The following is a 21,568-nucleotide window of genomic DNA, read 5'->3' on the forward strand; positions in this document are numbered from 1 at the left end:
CTGCTACTAGCTGTTTATTATCTATGCATAGTCACTTTACCCCTACCTACATGTACAAATTACCTCGACTAACCTGTACCTCCGCACATTGACTCGCTACCCCTTTCTATAGGGGTGGCAGGTAGCCTAGTGGTTAGAGCATTGGGCCAGTAACCGAAAGGTTGCTAGATCGAATCCCCCGAGCTGTCAAGGTACAAATCTGTCGTTATGCCAATGAACAAGGCAGTTAACCCACTGTTCCTAGGCTGGCAATATAAATAAGAATTTGTACTTAACTGACTAAATAAAGGTTAAATACATTTAAAAATATAGCCTCGTTGTTGTTATTTTATTGTGTTACTTTTTAAAAACTTTTGTTTCTTAACTCTATTTTCTTAACTGCATTGTTGGTTAAGGGCTTGTAAGTAAGCATTTCACAGTAAGGTCTACACCTGTTGTATTCGGCGCATGTGACAAATACAATGATTTGCTTGGTCTACAACAACTCCATTCATATGAAACAATAGCCTACCTGTTGGTTGATCATTGTAGCCTACTCGTTTTATTATCAAACTTAATTCCATTTGGCATTGATTAGAAATCTCCCACTTCTTTGATTGTCCAACAATAACAACAAACTACATGTGTGAAACGTTTGTGGGCTACCAGTGTATCTTTTTGATGGGGCACACTTATAAAAAACTGTCATATAACTGTTGTTTAATTTTTTTAATTTGAATGTAATAATCTATCATTGTAGGCTATGTAGCAATGTCACATAGATCATTTTATTTAATTTTAGACAAAGCCTTAAAAGGTGCGATATGGAACTGATCAGATTTACGTAGAAATACGAGTTATACATCTGTCATTATCATTGAAAGCAAGTTTAAGATGCGGTAGATCTGCTCTATGTGTGCTATTTATATACTTCTCGTTCTTAAGTTTTGTTTTTTGCTTTTATACACCAGCTTCAAACTACTGAAAATACAATATTTTTGCTTATGGAAAATATATTTCACAGCGGTTTAGATGGTACACTGATTCTCTACACAATTACTGTTTGTTAAACTGAAATTAGGCAAACTATTAGAATTTTAGCAACCAGGAAATGGCCGGAGCGATTTCTGTATATTGCACCTTAATAAATAAATAAAAAATGAAATAAATGAATGAATACTCTCCCAAGTAATCGAATACTGTCAGTTTGGATATTTTAGTATTCATATAACCATTCCCATCCCTAGTGAGTGCGTGCCCTTATCTGCCTTTCGTTATATTAGCCAGCAATAGAGTGACTCAGAGACTGACTGTTATCACCATATGACCCTTTCGTACCTCTCGTATTGGTATTCATGATGCTATCCTCTGTTTGTATGATCTGCCTGGATACTGATATAGGAATGGAGCCACTGCCTTTAAAAATGTTCCATTTGTAGATAATAATAGCCTGCCTTTTGACTGTGATTATTATCTTTTGAATGCAATATAACTTTATCGTCCTAGTTCTGTTTGGACTATTATTATATATTATTTTCCTCTTCCCACCCCCCCACCCCACTCTTTTCCCCATCCTTCTTCCTTGCCTCATCCCCTCTTTCTTGTCCTTCTCATGCTCCTCTCTCCTCCCCTCCTCTTGCCCTCTCATTCTGCTCCTCTCCTCCTCCATCTCTCCTCTCCCACAGAGAGCCAGCTCCTTCCGGGGAACAACTTCACCACAGACTGTAACAACCCAGGGAACTTCATGTGTGGGAACGGGAAGTGTATCCCAGGGGCGTGGCAGTGTGACGGACTGTCCGACTGCTTCGACAAGAGTGACGAGAAAGGCTGCCGTGAGTACAGATCCCTTTCTCCGCTGGCTAATTCTCTCTCCCTCTCTCGTTCCCTGTCACCTAGGGTTGGGCCATTTCCCGATTTCCATACCATTTCTGTTCCATCCTGGGGTATACGTTATTAACGGAAGTGCACACAAGGGGCGCTATTTCCAAAAATTTTAAAATATTATTTGTAAGCAAGAAAACAATTTAGGAAACAGGAATCTTGATCCAGGAGGTGTTTGGATGTCTCTGATGTTACCAAGAAGCTTGATATCTACCCACTTAGCTAGCAAGATAGCAAACCAAATGCATAGCTGGAGCCCTATGCTGAATATAATTTATTTGACACATCTTTGATTTCTTACCAAAGGTTTGATTTCAATTAAGGAATAGGTCGCCTACTCATGTTGGGTGGGAGGGTTTTAGGTCCCTCTCACCCATCTACTCACTCCCCTCAATAGGGCTGTGGTGGTCACAAAATTTAATCAGCCGGTGATTGTCAAGCAAATAACTGTCGATGTAACTGTAATTGACCGTTAATTAATATAAACACATTTAGCATCTTCTGGCTTCCAAACACTTTTATTTAACCAGGTAGGCTAGTTGAGAACAAGTTCTCATTTACAACTGCGACCTGGCCAAGATAAAGCAAAGCAGTGTGACACAGACAACACCACATGGAATAAACAATAAACAAGCCAATAACACAATAAACAAGTCAATGACACAGTAGAAAAAAAATAAAGTCTATATACAGTGTGTGCAAAAAGCATGAGGAGGTAGGCAATAAATAGGCCATAGGATCGAATAATTACAATTTAGCAGATTAACACTGGAGTGATACATGAGCAGATGATGATGTGCAAGTAGAAATACAGGTGTGCAGAAAAGTAAATAAAAACAATATGAGGATGAGGTAGGTAGATTGGGTGGGCTATTTACAGATGGACTATGTACAGCTGCAGCGATCGGTTAGCTGCTCAGATATCTGATGTTTAAAGTTGGTGAGAGAGAAATAAAAGTCTCCAACTTCAGCAATTTAAAAAAATAAATATATATTTTATTTTTTTAGCCCACAGCCTTATGGTATAGCCAGATCAGGACCTAACATAAGGACAACTCAGAATATGCTATTCTGTTCTTCTGAAATAGACTACCCTTTCTTCATATCATGTTTCTTTAGACCTGTCTAAAATAAATATTGAATTTATTGTGAAGGTGTAGGCTATTTCACATGGATTTATTAGACTTAGATTTTTAATAAATTGTAAGGTTGCATGATGCGACTAATGATGATTTAAAAAAAAGTTGCTTTAAACCTGTTGGGGATGGGGGCGCTGTTTAGACTATTTATGCTAATCGGGTAATTTTTGAAACGGCTTCCCACAAAATCCTTGATCGTACAATATGCATATTATTATTATTATTGGATAGAAAACAGTCTATAGTTTCTATAGGAGTTGAAATTTTGTCTCTAAGTGGAACAGAGCCCATTCTACAGCAATTTCCCTGACATGGAGTCAGATTTCAGAAATGTTGGCCACTGTTCTGAAGTCAGTTAAAAGGGCACTGTTATTGCTATGACTATACGGACACTTCTTACGTCTTCCCCTGGATGCCTTTACGTGATGACGATTCCAATGGGGTCGATTGCGCGTTCACAGGCCCTATAAATTAAAAAACCCTGTAGCTAGCAAGTCTTTCCTTGGTGCGTAACGCGCGTGCTGGACACCGACCCGCTCCTGTTCCAAGCGTTAGTTTAGCCTGTTATATTTCTCCGGTCATCTTTTCACTCGTTATAGGAGTTAAAAACATCATAAGGTAGTTAATTTAAAGCGTTTTATAGCAATTTATATCCGTTTAGTGCGATTTTGGGACATTTATTTTTGAAACGATGTGAATAGCTGGGCACGCTTTTCAGTTCATCCCGAACGCAGTTGGCATTTCCACATGGCAAGAGGACAGCTTTCCACCAAAAGACGATTACTCCCAAGAAAGGATCCTTTGCCCAAGATACTGACTGAAGAACAGCTCAAAGTAGGACATTTTTATTATGATAAATCGTGTTTCTGTCGAAACATTTTAGTGGCTTAGGACGCCATGTTTTTTGACGTAGCTTCGCTTGGCGCAAACTGTATTGAAAAGTAAGGATAAATTAAAAAATGTAATTCCGCAATTGTATTAAGAATTAAATTGTCTATCAATCCCTGTCCACCCTATATTTTTTAGTCACGTTTATGAGTATTTATGTATAAGAGTAGATCACTGTCTAAGTGGCGCAAGGACATTTTCTGACCAGCTGAGCTACATTTCACATTGTCTAACCATGATTTTGGTGGCTAAATATAAACATTTTCGATCAAACTCTATATGGATTGTGTAATATGATGTTACAGGAGTGTCATCGGAAGAATTCTGAGAAGGTTAGTGAAAAAATTAATATCTTTTGGCGACGTTGACTTTTATCGCTCACTTTGGCTAGAATCAATGCTGGGCTGCTATGTGCTATGTGCTATGCTAATATAACAATTTATTGTGTTTTCGCTGTAAGACACTTAGAAAATCTGAAATATTGTCTGTATTCACAGGATCTGTGTCTTTCGATTCGTGTATGCTGTGTATTTTTACGAAATGTTTGATGATTAGTAAGTAGGTAAACACGTTGCTCTAAGTAGTTTTTCTATTCCATTTGTGACGGTGGGTGCAATTGTAACCTATGCCATCTACCTGAAATATGCACTTTTTTCTAACAAAACCTATCCCATACCATAAATATGTTATCAGACTGTCATCTAATGAGTTTTTTTGTTGGTTAGGGGCTATAAATATCTTAGTTTAGCCGAATTGGTGATGGCTACTGGTGTTGGTGGACAAATAAAAGATGGTGGATTATGCTAATGTGTTTTTAGGTAATAGATGTACATATTGTGTCTTCCCTGTAAAACATTTTAAAAATCGGACATGTTGACTGGATTCACAAGATCTGTGTCTTTCATTAGCTGTATTGGACTTTAATGTGTGAAAGTCAAATATTTTTAAAAAATATTTTTTTTGAATTTCGCGGCACTGGTTTTTCAGTGGGGGGGGGGGGGGGGGCGTGCCGCTAGCGGCACGCTGATCCTAGACAGGTTAAAGGCATGAATTCTGTTTTGTTTTTTTGCGCAGGCTGTAGACACTTCGTCAGTCTCTCATTCACAATTTGACAAGCACTTCATAATGACTTGAATTTCCCAGCGACATCCCCTTTGTGTGGCCATAATGCACCCTAAAAAAAATCAGGCCTTTTGCAGCCCTTCTCCCTGAGTGCTGTCTGCTCCGAAGCACCTCTCACTCACACGGTTCTCCATGTGATCGGGTCTTTTTCACAGGCTACAAGTGAAGACCGACCGATCGGGGACACAACTGCATGCATCCTTATCTAATTCCGAGGTGCATATTGAAGATATTGGAAGAACTGTCCACATTTACTTTTCATCAGCCAACAAGATGAGTAGGCCTAGCGAACAGCAAAAGCACGAGCCTATGTCAATCTACTATCCCTCATAATACAAAAGTTGCCCTATTCTGTGCGAGAAATAAATATTCCAAACATAGTGTGTGAAATTAGTTTTGATTGAGAATGGACAGTTATCATGCACCTGTCTCAAAACATGGGGCAGGGGAAAAAATACATGTTATCTCTGCACATAAATAGCGAATGGAGGACGCTTTTCCTGTGGTTAATTTTCATGCCAGCCAGGTAGGCTATACTCCTGTTGTAAAGAGAAGCAATGTGCTTAATATTAAGAAAGTTGAGAAATTAATATAGAAAGCCTAAAGAAAGCTGATGAGATCCTCCTCTTTTAATAGAGGCAATCACTCTGTTTTTTCGCGTAATTGCATAGCGTGTAGAAATATTGCGCAACATGAGCTCATGGGCTCTCATGAAGTGTTTGAATAGCTTTTCGATTACATTTGCATTGATGTCAGAGTGATTAGAGGGACAATAGAGTGCTGAGTACCAGACAGTTAGCAAGTTTGGTAGGCTACTAATGACCATCAGCAGCATTAGAGCTTGGAGAAGCCTAAATACCGTGACTAAGCGGTCACGTAGAATTTGACTGCCTTCATGACTCGTGACCGCCGGTGTAGCGGTAATATGGTCACCGCAACAGCCCTGCCCCTCAACCCTCTCCCCTCTCCCCTCAACCCGCTCCTGAGACTGTTAGCCGTCTCTGGGGAAATGTACATGTTGCTCAGCCACAGTTTACACAACGTCCTAACACTTATAACACTACACACACACACACACACACACACACACACACACACACACACACACACACACACACACACACACACACACACACAGTCCTTCCCCTTGTCCTCTCCTTCTGTCCCTTCACAAACACTGCTGTTTGCTGTGGCAGCTCAGGGAGTCACCAGACAACTCAGTCTCTCTCTCTATGTCTGCATCTCTTTTTGTCTGCCTCTCTCTTTCTCTCTTTCTCTCATTCTCGCTCTCACTCACTCTCAGCCTGAGATGTCTTGTTCATTTCAGTAGAACTTTTTTGGGCAGACTTCTCCTCTCCTCCTCTCCTTTCTCAGCCTGAGCTCTCTGTAATCCATCCAAGTCATCCCCTTCACTTCCATCACTTCACTTCCTGGTCTTGGCAGAGCAGACAGGTTAGGTTAGACTTGGTTCTTCAGACAGCTCCCTACTCTGTCAGGTGTTTTCACCTCACCAGATCACTGACGCTAATGTGCAGTAATAAATAAATAATACAAATAATACATTTAATTTGCATAGGACTTTTCATTACAGTGTTATGTCAAAGCTCTACATAGGTAAAAAGTTAATAATGATGATAAAAATACAACTAAAACATCATACATTTAGAATCAAGGTAGAAAATAGTAGGCTTGGTGCTAAAAGGACTTTCAGATTAGGACTATAACAAAGACAGTCTTTAGAAATGTGTTCAGGGCCTAAAATTACCACCCGCCAAATGCGGGTAGATTTTGGTATTGGCGGAAATGTGTCTAATTCACTAGCCAAGTTGGTGCATGGTCACACTCAAGTCTCTACAGTGCGAGTGTTTCATAAAAATAGTTAAGTCAAGTAGTGATTTATAGTAAAATAAATGCTACAGTAGCTGTTCTCAAAGTATTTATTCTGTTTTTTTTAATGTCTGATAATGCACAAGGAAGTAGGAATCCTAGCATTGCCTGGATGGAGGGCTGTGCGCACTGTAGTCAAATACTGAACGATGTGTTTTTAGAAGCAATGTGCACTGGCATAAAAGGTAAGGGAGCAGAAGGCTCAGTCCCCCATAGTACAGAGACTTGTTGCAGTGGAGAGTGCGAGGTGGCTCATTGACAGAAATTAGGTTGCTGATGTAGGTGGGACTCAATCCGTGAAAGGCTTTAAACCCTAGGAAGAGGATTTTAAAGTTAATCCTATAGTTGACCGGTAGCCAGTGGAGTTCAGCAAGGATGGGGGTGTTGTGGGCTGAATTCTTGGTCCTGGTCAGGACTCTGGCAGCACTATTCTGGAGAACGTGTAGCCTTTGAAGTGATTTGGCTGGAAGGCCTCCAAACAGAGTGTTGCCGTTGTCGATCCGGGAGAAGATGAAGGCGTGGACAACTTTCTCTGCATCTGGCTGGGAGAGGGAACGTTAGATCATGGCAATGTTTCTGAGATGGAAAAAATATGTTCTGCAGATATGTTTTATATGGGCATTTAAGAACAGCAAATAATCAAACTTACATTTACATTTTACATTTTAGTCATTTAGCAGACGCTCTTATCCAGAGCGACTTACAGTAGAGTGCATACATTTTATTAAATTTTTACATACTGAGACAAGGATATCCCTACCGACCAAACCATCCCTAACCCGGACAACGCTATGCCAATTGTGCCTCGCCCCACGGACCTCCCGGTTGCGGCCGGCTGCGACAGAGCCTGGGCGCGAACCCAGCCCAGCCTGGGCGCGAACCCAGAGACTCTGGTGGCGCAGCTAGCACTGCGATGCAGTGCCCTAGACCACTGCTCCACCCGGGAGGAAACTTGACTCCCAGGTTAGAAATGACAGAGGACAGAGGGATGGCTTGACCATCAATTGTAGGGCAGATGTTTCCAGCACTGGTGACCTGCTTGGGTGTCCAAATAAGTATAGCCTCAGTCTTACTGTTGTTCAGCTGGAGGACGTTATTGCTCATCCATGCCATGATATCATCTAGGCAGCTGCCAAGTTTTGCTAGGGCTGAGATGGTGTCTGGTTTGGTGTTAATATATACTTGGCAGTGGAAGTTCTGAGATTAGGAACCGAATAGGCCCCAAAACACCCCTCTGAGGAACACCGCATGTGACTGTAGACTCCTCCGAGCTGGACTCTCCATGTATTGCTTCCTATTGGAGAGGTAGGAGGAGAACCAGTTAACTTCTTTGGGCTGCAAGCCCGAAGCCGGGCACAATATGACAACAGCCATTTCAAGTGCAGGGCGCGAAATTCAAAATATATTTTTTTGAAATATTTAACTTTCACACATTAACAAGTCCAATACAGCATATGAAAGATAAACATCTTGTGAATCCAGCCAACATGTCCGATTTTTAAAATGTTTTACAGCGAAAACACCACATATATTTATGTAAGCTCACCACCAAATACAAAAAAGGACAGACATTTTTCACAGCACAGGTAGCATGCACAAAGCCAACCTAACTAACCAAGAACCAACCAAACTAACCAAGAAACAACTTCCTCAGATGACAGTCTTATAACATGTTATACAATAAATCTATGTTTTGTTCGAAAAATGTGCATATTTGAGGTATAAATCAGTTTTACATTGCAGCTACCATCACAGCTACCGTCACAAATAGGACCGAAGCAGCCAGAGTAATTACAGACACCAACGTCAAATACCTAAATACTCATCATAAAACATTTCTGAAAAATCGATGGTGTACAGCAAATTAAAGACAAACATCTTGTGAATCCATCCACTATTTCCGATTTTTTGTAAGTGTTTTACAGCGAAAACACAATATAGCATTATATTAGCTTACTACAATAGCCTACCACACTACCGCTTTCATTCATCAAGGCACGTTAGCGATAGCAATAGGCACGTTAGCGATAGCGAATAAACCAACAAAATATATATAATTTTTGACTAACCTTGATAAGCTTCATCAGATGACAGTCCTATAACATCAGGTTATACATACACTTATTTTTTGTTCGAAAATGTGCATATTTAGAGCTGAAATCAGTGGTTATACATTCTGCTAACGTAGCACCTTTTTCCCAGAATGTGCGGATATTTTTATGACACTCAAACTATTCTGACCAAATAACTATACATAAACGTTACAAAAAATAAATATTGTATAGGAAATGATAGATACACTAGTTCTTAATGCAATTGATGTGTTAGAATTCTAAAAATAACTTCATTACGACATCCAGCTTAGGTATAGCGAGAGAGTACCCAAACTCTGGGCGCAAACTACTAGTACAACATGTTTGACAGTTATATGAAATAGCATCATAAAATGGGTCCTACTTTTGACGATCTTTCATCAGAATGTTATACAATGGGTCCTTTGTGGGAACAATTGTTGTTTGGATTTAGAATGTCCTCTTCTCCAGTCAATTAGCACGGAAAGCTAGCAAAGTGGCGCGAAGCTCTCCTTCCTGAACAAAGGCACACAACGCAACAAGCCTAACGTCCTGAAAAAATTTCAATAATCTAATAAAACTATATTGAAAAAACATACTTTACGATGATATTGTCACATGTATCAAATAAAATCAAAGCCGGAGATATTAGTCGTCTATAACGACAGCTGTACAGAAGGCAAAACCAGGTCCCTTTACGCGCTCTCCAGAAAACAGGAAACTGGTGACACGTCATACAAAGAGCTTTTGTTCGACCCCAGATCAAGTTATACACTCCATTTCTTCTCTCACTGCCTGTCGACATCTAGTGGAAGACGTATGAAGTGCATGTATACTGATATATATCAAGGACATTTATAGGCAGGCCCTAGAACAGAGCATCGATTTCAGATTTTCCACTTCCTGTCAGGAAGTTTGCTGCAAAATGAGTTCTGTTTTACTCACAGATATAATTCAAACGATTTTAGAAACTAGAGAGTGTTTTCTATCCAATAGTAATAATAATATGCATATTGTACGAGCAAGAATTGAGTACGAGGCCGTTTGAAATGGGCACCTTTCATCTGGCTACTCAATACTGCCCCTGCAGCCCAAACAGGTTAAGAGCAGTTCCAGAGACTGCAGTGTGCTCTTTGAGACGCCGCAGACGGATGTTGAGGTCAACTGAGGTCAAAAGAAGCACTTGAGGTCAAAAGAAGAACTGAGATCTAAGAGGAGGAGGAGGCTAGGTGATCCAGATTCTGCAGCCATCAGTAGGTCGTTGGTAACTTTCACCAGAGCTGTTTCACTGCTGTGCAAGGGCTGGAAGCCAGGCTGAAAAACTTTGTAGAGCTGATTGGAAGACAGATTGAAGCTGGTTTGCATCCACCTTCTCCAGGACTTTTGATAGGAAGGAGAGTTTGAGGATGGGCCTGTAGCTGGATAGGATGTCCTGATCAAGTTTGGGGGTGACAGCAGCTGTTTTGAAGAGTGATGGTACATCCCCGGTCAGCAGGGACTTGTTGCTGAGGATAATGACAAACTGAAGAAGATAAGCAGGTTTTGAGTAGGGATGTTTTTATTTTATTTTTATTTCACCTTTATTTCACCAGGTAGGCTAGTTGAGAACAAGTTCTCATTTACAACTGCAACCTGGCCAAGATAAAGCATAGCAGTGTGAACAGACAACAACACAGAGTTACACATGGAGTAAACAATAAACAAGTCAATAACATGGTAGAAAAAAAGAGAATCTATATACAATGTGTGCAAAAGGCATGAGGAGGTAGGCAATAAATCGAATAATTACAATTTAGCAGATTAACACTGGAGTGATAAATCATCAGATGATTATGTGCAAGTAGAGATACTGGTGTGCAAAAGAGCAGAAAAGTAAATAAATAAAAGCAGTATGGGGGTGAGGTAGGTAAATTGGGTGGGCTATATACCGATGGACCTTGTACAGCTGCAGCGATCGGTTAGCTGCTCAGATAGCAGATGTTTAAAGTTGTTGAGGGAGATAAAAGTCTCCAAAAGTCTGTAGTGATAGGGTCAAGGGAGTACGTAGTGGCCTTCATTTTGCGGTGGATATGACTTCTGTGAAGTTTCTTGAGGTGGGGTGCAGGTCATTTTAGAGGCCATGATGTTTGTTCAGATGGTGTCCAACTTACTCTTGAAAAAAATTGGAAGTGATTGCACTGCTCAGATGAGGCTGCAGGAGGGCATACGTTTGCAGGATTGAGAAGGCGGTTGATGGTTAAGAACAGGGTTCTTGGATTAGCTTTGTTGTTTTCAATCGTGGTGGAGTTGAAGGCTGATCGTGCTGCTTTTAGGGCAGCAGAGTAGCTTGCATGGTGGTCTTTATAGACCAGTAGATGGACAGTGAAGCCATCCTTGCTCCAACACCTCTTAAGCGTACGTCAATGAGTCTTCATTCTGTGCAGTTCAGCAGTGAACCAGGGTGAAGAGCACTGGAAGGTAAAAAAAAAAATTGGGATCATTATGTCCAGGGTTGTACTCAGAGTTCTCATACAGGTTGACCATGTCAATGATGGCCAGCTCACTGCAGTCAGACTCTAAGGTGAGATCAATGTGTTCCAGAATGAGGGATGGGTTGTTTCCTTAGGTTGCGTAATTTAATGGTCCTCTTTGGGCGGTGGAGGGGAGTGGATGCAGTCAGAGACAGTATCAAAGCCATAGTATTAGGTCAGCAATGATGGTCAGGTAGTTGGTCAACCATGGTTTGCCAGTGCTGTGATAAGATATTGTGTAAAACAATGCATGTGAAGAATTAGCTGGACAGACAATTTGAGAGAAATTATTCCAGTAATTTCTCCAAATCCCCAGCAAATCTCCCTGCTCTATTAGAGGCTGTGTGGCTGTACAGCTGGCCCTCTGAGTGGGGAGTAGGAGAGGAGAGCTTCATTACAGCTGCTGGGCCTGCAGCTGGGGCTGATATACAAAGATTCCTACTGTCTAGGGCTATGATGTTGGCACTATTTATATAGGCTACTATAGTGTGGAACTTCGCTAATAGACATTTACACTACATACAAAATGATGTGGACATCCCTTCAAATTTGTGGATTTGGTTATTTCAGCCACACCTGTTGCTGACAGGTGGATAAAATCAAGCACACAGCCATGCTATCTCCATAGACAAACTTTGGCAGTAGAATGGCCCGTACTGAAGAGCTCTTTGACTTTTCAACAAGTCAGTTCGTCAAATTTCTTCCCTGCTAGAGCTGCCGCGGTCAACTGTAAGTGCCGTTATTGTGAAGTGGAAACTTCTAGGAGCAACAATGGCTCAGTCACGAAGTGGTGGGCCACACAAGCTCAAAGAACGGGACTACCAAGTGCTGAAGTGCATAGCGCTTCCAAACTGCCTCTGGAAGCAAGGTCGGCTCAATGTTCGTCCAGAGCTTCATGAAATGGGTTTCCATGGCCGAGCAGCCTCACACAAGTCTAAGATCACCATGCGCAATGCCAAGCGTCGGCTGGAGTGGTGTAAAACTCGCCGCCATTGGACTCTGGAGCAGTATAAACGCGTTCTCTGAAGTGCTGAATCACGCTTCACCATCTGGCAGTCTGACGGACAAATCTGAGTGTGGCGGATACCAGGAGAACACTACCCGCCCCAATGCATAGTGCCATCTGTAAAGTTTGGTGGAGGAGGAATAATGGTCTGGGACTGTTTTTCATGGTTCGTGCTAGGCCCCTTAGTTCCAGTGAAGGGAAATCTTAACACTGCAGCATTCAATGACATTCTAGACAATTCTGTGCTTCCAACTTTGTGTCAACAGTTTGGGGAAGGCCCTTTCCTGTATCAGCATGACAATGCCCCGTGCACAAAGCGAGGCACGTACAGAAATGGTTTGTCGAGATCAGTATGGAAGAACTTGACTGACATGCACGAAGCCCTGACCTCAACCCCATCGAACATCTTTGGGTTGAATTGGATGCCGACTGCGAGCCAGGCCTAATCACCCAGCATCAGTGCCCAACCTCACTAGTGCTCTTGTGGCTGAATGGAAGCAAGCCCCCGCAGCAATGTTCCATCATCTAGTGGAAAGCCTTCCCAGAAGAGTGGAGGCTATTAAGGGAGCAAAGGGGGACCAACTCCATATTAATGCTCGTGATTTTGGAATGAGATGTTCGACGAGCAGGTGTCCACATACTATCTTGTAGTGTATCTATCTCAGAAAATTGAAGTTCAATTCACATTGTGTACTTATTAAATAAGCCCAATAACTTCTATTAATTTTGTTTAGTTTCAAAACATTGATGTTTATATTATGCCTATGAGACCTGAAACAACTTTGTGTCTTTGTTTTCTACTACAACCCTGTGGTTTAGAGCTGTGCCTTTACTCAATATTTTGGATGAGGAACTGTTTATCCACCTCCATACCAGTAGTATACATACTTGCCATTTATGCATCTCTTGTTTCTCGTCTGGCTGCTTGCTTACCTGTATGCATGGCAACACCTATTATCAATACTACCATTAGTGTTAACCTTGCTTCCTTCCTGCCATTGCAGCAGCAGCAACAGGACATTTATGTGTCACTTGTCAGATGAGCTGCAACTAGTTTGATGGTATGTTTGCCAGCTTACATTTTCATATCTCCAGTTGTGAGGCCATATCTACAGTATGTCTACTGTAGATGTTAAAGCCTGAACTAGCCTGTTATTCCATTAGCCTTCAGCTATCTAGTTGCCCTACCTCTGTGTCCTGAATAGTAATCACTATTTTATGTGGATATAGCCTATTTCCCAGGTGCTCTAAGTGCTTTACATAGTAAAGGTAGAACGTTAGGAACTCATCTCTCTACTACCATGTATCACCCTTGTAAGTGAGGCCATGGCAGCTGTGTTGTACCAGAACGTTGTACCCGGCAGTGCAGTAACCTTTCAGCTACCTGCTCTGCCTCTGTCATGTGGATGGGAATCATTTATCTGGTTCTCTCTCCTAACCCCCCAGAGACAGGGCTACTTAGCCAGCGGTTAGCACTGATGTGGGCGGACTTCACACAAATTGGGTTTTTCATGCAGAGCTGGAAGTAAAGGTCATATTCAATGGGATCTCCCCCATGTCCCATTAATGAGAATTTGTTTTTGGAAATGATGTAACTGAGCGGGAATGAATGGGCTGGAGCGCTGGCTTGCTGGCTGAACTGGACTTACAAATGACTGATTTGTACACACTGAGACCCATATTTATAAACTCACATAATCAAGCTTGATTTATACAGCACATTTCAGACATGGAATGCAACACAATGTGCTATACAGGAAAAATATATATAAAAACAATGAAAATAAACTGAAATATTTACTACACAACAAACATAAGAGGATGAAACTAAAGAATAACAAAATCTAAAAAATCACTAAGGAAAGCGGAAAAGGTGTTTCTGCCCCCCTCAGGTTCTCTGTCAGGCTGTTCCAGAGGCTGGGGGCATAGTAACTGAAGGCTGCCTCTCCATGCCTCTTGATCCGAGGCTTTGGGATTGTTAAAAGGCCATTCATTGCCAGAGGACCAGAGGACCTGAGAGACCTGACATGTATTGGGGTGAACAATTGCGTATTGATTTAATAACCAATAGAAGCAGCTTAAATGTAATTCTAAAACTCACAGACAGCCAGCGCAGAGACCTTAAAACCGGTGTAATGTGTGCTCTCCATCTGACCTTGGTCAGTACCTGTGCTGCAGCATTCTGTATGTTTTTCAGTTGACCAATGGCTTTCTTGGGTTGACCATACAGGAGAGCATTAAAGTAGTCAAGTCTGCTTTTAACAAAAGCATGGAGTCTCGCTGTATCAGCCTGAAAGAGAAATTACCACACCTTGGCAATGGTCATCAGCTGGTAAAAAGCTGTGTGTTTTGGTCACATTCCTAATGTGGGATTCGAAATTGATTTCAGAATCTAAAATAACACCTAGGGTTTTTTACCAGGTGTTTTATCTTTTTGCTCGTGGATTAAAATGAAAGGCCAGATTCTCTCTCTGAAGTAATGAATCACGCTTCACCTCCTGGCAGTCCAACGGACTAATCTGGGTTTGTCGGATGCTAGGAGAACGCTACCTGTCCCAATTCATAGTGCCAATTGTAAAGTTTGGTGGAGGAATAATGGTCTGTGGCTATTTTTCGGGCTAGGCCACATAGATTTGATGAAGGGAAATATTATTGCTTCATCATACAATGACATTGTAGACGATTCTGTGCTTCCCGACTTTGTGGCAACAATTTGGGGAAAGCCCTTTCCGGTGACCACACCGCTCGTGTTGCAAAATAAATGTGCACATACATGTTATTCAATCATTGCATCCACACTGATGTGCTCGTCAATGAGCGTTTGCGTAGCCAGGCACGAAAATAGAATTTGGTTCTATTTGTGACACTCAACGCGCTGCAAGTCCTGTCTCTCCCATCTCCTCATTGGTTTTTAGGAGCAAATACCCACGTGGGTGATTGAAAGAGGAACTGAGGTCTACACTCCAGTCCAGTTGGTTGTGGTAATGCACCTTAAAGTTGGTTGCCAACTAAAGTCCAAAGAAGAAGAAGCCTGAAGGAGGAGAGATTACTGGAAAACAAACTTTTACCCAAACAAACTTTTGCAAGCGATGATGCATGCGGACGCATGTCCGCATGTTACAATGCCCCTGTGCACAAAGCGAGGTCCATACAGAAATGGTTTGTTGAGATTTGTGTGGAAGAACTAGACTGGTCAGATTCTCTCTCTGTTTTGGCTCCAACAATAACTACCTCGGTCTTGTCTTGATTTAGCTGGAGGAAGTTGTCAGCCATCCAAGTATTTAAATCCAAATACAGTTTAATAATTTATCCATGGAACTAAAATCTTCCGGTGACACAACAGTACTGTCTGCGTAGCAGTGAAAATCAATGCTGTGCTTTCTGATAACGTTGCCAAGGGGTAACATATATAAACTGATTAGTACCGGACCAAAAATCCAACTTTGTGGAACGCCACATGTGATATGTATTTTCTCTGAGTTATGTTCACCAAGAGTGACAAAAAAATTATTCACCGGTTAAATAGGTCCTAAACCAATTTAGAACTGGACCTGAGAGGCCAACCCACCTCTGCAGTCTGTCCAGAAGGACATCATGGTGAACAGTGTTGAATGCAGCACTTAAATCCAAGAATACAAGGACAGAGAGCTGTTTGGCATCTGTGTTGGCTCTAAGATTATTTACCACTTTAACTAAGACTGTGCTGTGGTGGGCCCAAAAACCAGATTGGATTATTTTTTTAAAAATAAAGGTGGCACTTAAAAAATAATTTAGCTGTTTGAAAACCAATTTCTCCAGTATTTTGCTTAAAAATGTAAGGTTGGAGATTGGCCGAAATTGCTAAGAGCTGAAGCATCTAGATTACTTTTCTACAGAAGGGGTTTCACCATAGCAGTTTTTAGTGCAGAGGGGAAAGTGCCTGTGAACAAGGAGTGATTAGCAATAGCTTGCATTTCTTCAGATATGCAATTAAAACTGTTTTGAAGAAGGTGGTGGGGATAGGATCAAGAAGGTAGGTAGATGGCTTGAGTTGTGATATCACTTTCCTGAGCATGTCTGTGTCAACCAGGGAAAATAAATTCATAGTGCCATAGGGTGTTAGGCTAGGGCACATATTATCAAACTTCTCATCAGGTCTCGCTTGACTGATACCCAGCCTAATGTTTGTTATCTTATCTCTGAAATATGTCGCAAACTCATCACATTTTGATGTGGAAGACAGTTGACATACGTTTGTGGAGGTAAGAATTATCAGGCCATCAATGGTCGAGAAGAGCACTCTCTAATTATTCTGATTATTAGTGATCAAGTTAGAAAAATGAGCCCGTCTGGTATTTCTAATTGCCTTGTTATATATGCCAAGTTGCTCTCTCAGAATGTCATAATGTACCTGCAACTTTGACTTTCTCTGCTTCCGCTCTGCAATTTCTCTTTGATGTATTAGTTTCCTCACTCACCCAAGGGGCAATCCATTTGGATGTCACCGTTTTCAACTTTACTGGAGCTATGGCATCAATTGTTGCCCTTAATTTGCTATTAAAGTTATTAACTAAATCATCACAAGAGGAAGGCAGAATAGGTGATGTAGTATTGTTCATACACTCAATAAAATCTGTAGCAACTTCAGAGGTAAGCTAGTGTTTCTTAATAATGCGTTCAGTATTACCCTGTGCTATGGGCAACAAGGTAGTAAAATACACAGTGGTGATCAGATAACCTCTATTGTTGATGTTGCTTTATGTCAATAGAAAGCCACTTGGTAATAACCAGGTCTATAGTATGGCTGCAGTTATGGGTGGTCCCAGTAACATGTTGGATAAAGTCCATAGAGCTCAAAACATTCAGAAAAAAAATTGTCAACATAGTTGTTGAAATCACCCAATACAATGACTTTATAATAGTTCTCAAGGACAATAGACAATAGTTCAGAGAAATCAGTAAAGAAAGTGGGGCAGTGCTTTGGTGGCCTATACAGGGTTATGGCCAGCACTGGTGGCTGACATTTAAACAGTGTAGCATGATGCCCAAAAGACCCAAAGTTGCCAAATGAAATGTTCTTACAGTTGAGAGTATTATTAAAAATAGAGGCTGTCCCCCACCCTTTTTCCCTTTTCTGATAGAGTATGAGAAGCTGTAGTCCACGGGGGAGGCTTGAGTAAGAGCCACACTACAGTCTGAAGGCAGCCATGTTTCAGTGAGAAACATGCAATCAACTTTGCACTCAGTAATGAGGTCATTCTTGAGAAAGGTTTTACTAGTGATTGCCCTAACATTTGAAAGTGTCATATTAAACGAGTGTGGACCACTCTTTCCCTGGGGCATCTGCCTAGAGGTAACCAATAGAATAACAAGCAAATTATTAACGTTACAACCACGTTTTCTGACAGTTTCCAATCAGAATGGTAGGAGATGACAGGTTGTATAAACTCACTAGAAGGCAGAGTTAAAGGAACATAAATGTAGGTTACTCACAATAACCATAGTGCCATTTCTACAGGAGTTTAAATGGTTTCCAAGTCCTCTGTTGCTTATTCTGACAGGGAGAACTGGAGCACTACCAGACCCTGTCTCTCAGTCTCTAAAACAGTTTGCAATGTTGCTGGAAATAGTCCTGGAAACCCTGTGGTTAAGGTGAATCCCTTGTCTTTTAAAAAGTACTGGTTGCTAACAAACAAATCAAAGTTGTCACAAAAATTTGACATTCATGCCTTTGCAAAGTTTCTTCAGGTACATGTTTAGGGCAAAGAGTCGACTGAAATGTTCCGAACCCCTTTGGTAGCACGGGAGGGGGCCAGAGATAATTGTTCTCTTTCCTGTGCTATCGAGGGTCTTTAAAAATAATTGTAGTCCTCCCTCAGTTCCTCATATCACCTAAAACAAAGTTTGTTTAAACCTACGTTAGTGACGATGGTGTCAATATTGGAGTAGATGGCCAGAACCATAGGCACAAGAGAGTTGATATCATGGACACGGGCTCCTGGGTGACAGTGAACCTTGGTTGGTCCACAGACCGTAGGCAGGCCAAAATCTCTCACCATCAAGCTGCCCACAATGATGGTGGTAGTGATGGAATCCAATGGGGAAACGGCCTGCTGAACTGTGGTGGCCGTGGGGGAGGGTGCCACTGGGCGGCCACCGGCTTTTGGTATACACCCAGGATCCGTGCTGACTCCCGGGGCTGATAGGTTGGTCTCAAGTGGGGAAAGGCTGTTTGATAGCAGGATCGGATCTTCTCGGATAGATGGGTGGCCAGACTGCCTCCCCGATCTCCTACGCCTTGTGAGTGTTCAGTCTCCCATGGGCCGCGTAGTTGAGCTTTACATCTGTCCTTTGGATTGGGACAGATCAACGCCCCCCTCATCAACAGCTTTGGCATAGGAGGCATTAAAAACTGAGATTCAGTTTGCCTGGGTTACAGCAAGGTCAGTGTACTTAGGAAGCAGGTTTTCCTTTTCTCACAGCCAAGCTAACAGCCGGAGGATCACGTCCCTAAGATTATTGAGGGTGGTGCATTTAGAGCAGACAATTCCCTGTCCATTTTCCAGTTCCACCTTATCTTTATCTTTTGTGGGAATCATCTCGAACCTGAACCATTTGTGCCCAGCTGAGGATAAACACACCGGTGGGCTAGCACTGCTAGCATTAACCTGTTTGGCGTGCAAGCCCGACGTCGGTACATTTATGACAACAGCCACTTCAAGTGCAGGGCGCGAAATTCAAAAGATATTTTTTAAAAATATTTAACTTTCACACATTAACAAGTCCAATACAGCATATGAAAAGGTACACATCTCGTGAATCCAGCCAACATGTCCGATTTTTAAAATGTTTTACAGGGAAGACAAAATATGTAAATCTATTAGCTAACCACGTTAGCAAAAGACTCCACTTTTATTACTCCATCAGTTTTTGACTCCATCAGTAGCTATCACAAATTCGGCCAAATAAAGATATAAATAGCCACTAACCAAGAAACAACCTCATCAGATGACAGTCATAGCATAGCATATGTTTTTTTCGAAAAATGTGCATATTTCAGGTATAAATCATAGTTTACATTGCAGCTACAGTCAGAAATTGCACCGAAAGCAGACAGAAAAATTACAGACACCAACGCCAAATAACTAAATACTCATCATAAAACATTTCTGAAAAATACATAGTGTACAGCAATTGAAAGACAGGCATCTTGTGATTCCAGACAATATTTCTGATTTATCAAGTGTTTTACAGCGAAAACACAATATAGCGTTATATTAGCGTAGCCACAATAGCCAGAAACACTTGGGCGCCGACGACCAGTTCACATGCACGACAGATATAGCATCATATAGCATCATAAAATGTTTCTTACTTTTGGTGATCTTCCGTCAGAATGTTGGACAAGGTGTCCTTTGTCCAGAACAGTCGTTGTTTGGATCTGGAACGGCAAATTTCCCTCTTGATTTAGCATGGGCACTTGCCAAGTGGCACGGATCTCTCCAACGTCAACAAAGTCAGAGAACGGAACACGGCAAAACTCCCGAAAAAATTTCAATAATCTGATTAAACTATATTGAAAAAACATACTTTACGATGATATGGTCACATGTATCAAATAAAATCTAAACCGGAGATGTTAGTCGTCCATAACAACAGCTAAACAGAAGGCAAATCCATGTCCTCTTTCGCGCGCTCCAGAAACAGGAAATGGACGGTCACGAGAGCTCCAAAGAGCTTTAATTCCACCTCAGACCAAGATAGACACGAAATTTCTTCTCTCACCGCCTCTTGACAACCAGGGGAAGGTGTATGAAGTGTACGTAGACTCTTACGTTCATTCCCCATGTATAGGCATGAAGTTGAACAGAGCATCGATTTCTGATATTCCACTTCCTGGTCAGGAAATGTGCTGCAGAAGGAGTTCTGTTTCACTCAGAGAAATAATTCAAACGGTTTTAGAAACTAGAGAGTGTTTTCTATCCAATAGTAATAATAATATGCATATTGTACGAGCAAGAATTGAGTACGAGGCCGTTTGAAATGGGCACGATTTAACTGGCTACTCAATACTGCCCCTTGCAGCCATAAGAAGTTAACGTGCTCCATTTTCATGATGGCTAGCAACTGACTGCTACTTAACAGGAGTCCGGAACACAAACGTGCGGTCCCAGCCGTAAAGGCTAACCGTGTTGGGGAATCAATAGCATTACAACCTTTTAGTTAAGATTAAAAACGATTTAATGAAAATTATTTAATAAAAACAAAACTGAGTGTAGGCTGTTGCATCTGTTGCATGATGACGTAGCTCTTGACACAAAGCTCACACACACAACCACACACTCAAAAATATATATATACACACACAGATAGTCAGAAGTAAACACGTTCAGCTACTTGTAGTACACATACCTCAGATACGCTATGATAGATCAAACATTTTTACACAAACACACGGTGACACACACATCTCGACCATAAAAATGAAATGTGGTGCTTATGTTGCCCCAGGCTATCCTCTTCCTTGCATCCTATCTCCACGACAACCAGTTGAACAGTTAATCTCAGAGAGTCATACCAATCTGGCCTGTATTTCTCTGCTGTCTCTGATTTCTCTCTGCTGTCTCTGATTCCTCTCTGCTTCTCTGCTTCTCTGCTGTCGCTCTGATTTCTCTCTGCTTCTCTGCTCTCTCTCTCTGATTCCTCTCTGCTTATCTGATCTCGCTCTGATTCTCTCTGCTTCTCTGCTGTCTCTGATTTCTCTCTGCTTCTCTTTCCATCTGTTCTTCCTGATAGAGCTGAGGGCTCTTCTCTCTCTGTATCTCTCTCTCTCTCTCTCGGTCTCTCTGTGTGTGTGTTTTCTATCTCATCTCTGTTGCAGGGTCAGCCAGAGTCATTCAAATACTGCCACTCACTTTAAAATAGCATTCTACAGCACACAGAACAAAAAATACAATATCTCAATTTACTTATTCTCTTCTCTAAGCATGGAAATAAAACATACCCTTGCAATATCTTATTACATTACACATATAAGGTATTGTTTTACTGTATTCCAAAGGCAGTGCAAAGTCAATGCCCTCTAAAACTTAACTCATGAACTAC

The 21,568-nt window shown here is 41.5% G+C and overlaps 1 pseudogene; it reads left to right on the forward strand.

The window, feature by feature from the left end:
• Nucleotides 1-21,568, forward strand: part of LOC129862185 (low-density lipoprotein receptor class A domain-containing protein 3-like) — a 174,898-nt pseudogene that overhangs the window by 61,011 nt on the left and 92,319 nt on the right.

This window comes from Salvelinus fontinalis, chromosome 9 (assembly GCF_029448725.1).
Source record: "Salvelinus fontinalis isolate EN_2023a chromosome 9, ASM2944872v1, whole genome shotgun sequence".
In the NCBI taxonomy this organism is placed as follows: domain Eukaryota; kingdom Metazoa; phylum Chordata; class Actinopteri; order Salmoniformes; family Salmonidae; genus Salvelinus; species Salvelinus fontinalis.